This window comes from Bison bison, unplaced genomic scaffold (assembly GCF_000754665.1).
Source record: "Bison bison bison isolate TAMUID 2011002044 unplaced genomic scaffold, Bison_UMD1.0 scf7180017864271, whole genome shotgun sequence".
NCBI lineage: Eukaryota > Metazoa > Chordata > Mammalia > Artiodactyla > Bovidae > Bison > Bison bison.
In genome coordinates this window covers 2,165,040-2,168,251 of record NW_011494843.1, presented here as the reverse complement: position 1 = coordinate 2,168,251, position 3,212 = coordinate 2,165,040, and positions in this window count along the sequence as shown.

The following is a 3,212-nucleotide window of genomic DNA, read 5'->3' as shown; positions in this document are numbered from 1 at the left end:
TCTATGGACCTTTGTTGACCAATAATGTCTCTGCTTTTTAATATGCTGTCTAGGTTGGTCATAACTTTTCTTCCAAGGAGCAAGCATCTTTTAATTTCATAGCTGTAGTCACCATCTGCAGTGATTTTGGAGCCCTAAAAAATAAAATCTGTCACTATTTTCACTGTTTATCCATCTATTTGCCATGAAGTGATGGGACCTGATGACATGATCTTAGTTTTCTGAATGTTGAGTTTTAAGCTAAGTCTTTCACTCTCCTCTGTCACTTTCATCAAGAGGCTTTTTAGTTCTTCTTCGCTTTCTGCTGTAAGGTTATTGATATTTCTCCTGGCAATCTTGATTCCAGCTTGTGCTTCATCCAGCCCAGCATTTCTCATGATGTACTCTGCATAGACGTTAAATAAGCAGGGTGAGAATATACAGCCTTGACGTACTTCTTTCCCGATTTGGAAACAGTTCGTTGTTCCACTTCCAGTTCTAACTGTTGCTTCCTGACCTGCATACAGATTTCTCAAGAGGTAGGTCAGGTGGTCTGGTATTCCCATCTCTTTCAGAATTTTCCAGAGTTTGTGGTGATCCACATAGTCAAAGGCTTTGGCATAGTCAATAAAGCAGAAATAGATATTTTTCTGGAACTCTCTTGCTTTTTTGATTATCCAACAGATGTTGGCAATTTGATCTGTGGTTCCTCTGTCTTTTCTAATACCATCTTGTACATCTGGAATTTCATGGTTCATGTACTGTTGAAGCCTGGCTTGGAGGGTTTTGAGCATTACTTTACTAGTGTGTGAGATGAATGCAGTTGTGCGGTAGTTTGAGCATTCTTTGGCATTGCCTTTCTTTGGGATTGGAATGAAAACTGGCCTTTTTCAGGCCTGTGGCCACTGCTGAGTTTTCCAAATTTGCTGGCATATTGAGTGCAGCACTTTCACATATAAATTTACCAATTTTTTAAAAGAATTGCCTGAAGTTCCATTTATTTAAATACAATTCATTTAACTGTGCTTTTAGTAATGGTAGTTTGTACTGTTCCTAAATTTTCATTATTATAGCAATGTAATGGTGAGGGACTCGGTGCATATATCCTGGTGTACTTGTGCACGTATTTCTAGGGAACAAATTTCTGAAAGTAATAACATACTTTTGAAAATCACAAAAGAGTAATTTTAATTTAACATTTAACATCAGGCTTTTTAAATCACCTTAGCAAGGTACCAGAGGATCTTTTTCTACAAATATTTAAAGGGAGATAGGATCTCATTATTTGCCCATCTGAGAGGCAGAAGTTGGGCTGACTCCTCCGGATGGTCCTCTCTCCGCATTTTATTGCAATAAGTGAATTTAAGACCAGTGACATTCTTTATCGTTCTGTATCAGTAACATTCAGTGTCATCTCCTACCTACAGGACAGGCTTATGACAACTGTGGCATGAGTAGTTCATCTTGCTTTTGAAAGAATTTTCGACTGTTTTTACCATGTCAAATTAAGTCTTTTCTTTGAGTGAGGCTATTATACAAATTCATAATACCATAAACTGCCTACCAAGGAGAAATTCATGTCAGAAGGAGAACATGTCAGGGAGATTCCTAGTTTGTTTGTTTTTTCTTACATTAAAAAAATAACATATAAACATGCCTGCATGTTTCCAAAGGGAAATTAATGAATATAATTTCCCATTATTTGGGAAATATAATTATTATATTATAATATTAGGTATATTTTTATCTGGAGAATATATAATATCATATGATTATTTAAAAATTGAATATAACATAAATTTAAGGTCTTTTTTTTATCAGTTTCGTGGCCTTGGGCAACCACTTTATTTCTCTGGACCTCAGTTTGTAAGATAAGAATAATCAGTTATTTTCCACCTTTTCAGATGTTTTGAGAATTAAAATATATACCTAAAAGAGTTTGAAAAAGTTTAAGAGCTAGAAGACCATAGCTAAAATCCTGTGGCAGATACTCTCAATTGTCTGTTCAACTGTAATTCTCCCCTCATGCCATTTATGTACTGAACCCAATTGTACCCAATAAGGCCATGGACTTAAGGGGTGGCTGGATCTGTCCTCAGTCCAAGGAATGAATCTTTAGTTGTCCTAAGGCAATTGGTTCTATTCTTCTTGGCTGGAATAGGTTTAAGAATAGGCACATGAATCTGTTCTGGCCAGGAGACTTGAGGGAGTCTGTCTGAGGCACTCTTGAGAAAGGGGAGAGGGCAGAAGTCAGAGACATGTGACAGTTGTGGTGTGAGGATGTGATCCAAAGGTCTTTGTTGTTTAAGAACAATTACTTGTGTTGTTGGTTAACAGTAACTGGAAACATTCTTTTTTTAAAAAAATTTTATTGGAGTATAGTTGATTTACAATATTGTGTTAGGTCTGCTGTACAAAAAAGTAAATTGGATATACATATACATATAAACACTCATTTTTAGATTTTCTCACATAAGTCGTTACAGAGTATTGAGTAGATGTCTGTGTGCTATATAGTAGGTCCTTATTGTCTATTTTATGTAAGTAGTACATGAAGCATTCTAGTTGGTAAATAATTACTAGTTCAGAGAATTTCCTCAGCCATATTTACTTATCCCTCAAAGCCTATTTTGCTGAGCCAAAGTGAAAGTTTGAATTATTATCCAACAGATTCAGATAATGTAGAGTACATCTAAATAATTTGGGCTCAAAGTCTTTCAGCAATAACAATTTGAGTGGGGAAAAAAGGAGGGTCTTGAATTTTCTTTTCCTTTGACTGTGTAGATAAGTTGAGAATGTTATTAAAAAATGAAATTCAGAAGCAAATACAATGTGCACTTTTTTCCCCAAAGTTGTTACTATTATAATACCATAACAGGGAGAAGAAATGAAAACCTCACAGTCACCAATGCACATGAACTGTTTTAAATAGTGAGAGCTGATGAAGACAAATTGGCCTTTCTTCTGAAAGTTCAGAATTTCCAAGTATAAACAGTTTAACTTCATTACATTCTAATCCTGGGAAAAGCATTCTAAATTTATGAGATGTTATCTGGCATATATAATTTAAACTGTTAAGTTTATAGTTTGGTTTCAAAGAGACAACTTTGTTTAGGCTGTCATTGTAAAACCCTTGGGATCTGAAATTATAATCTTTTTCATGAAAGAAATTAACTAGACACTCATTAATTAACAGAACTCTTATGGAAATGGGTCCAACCTAGATAACCAAA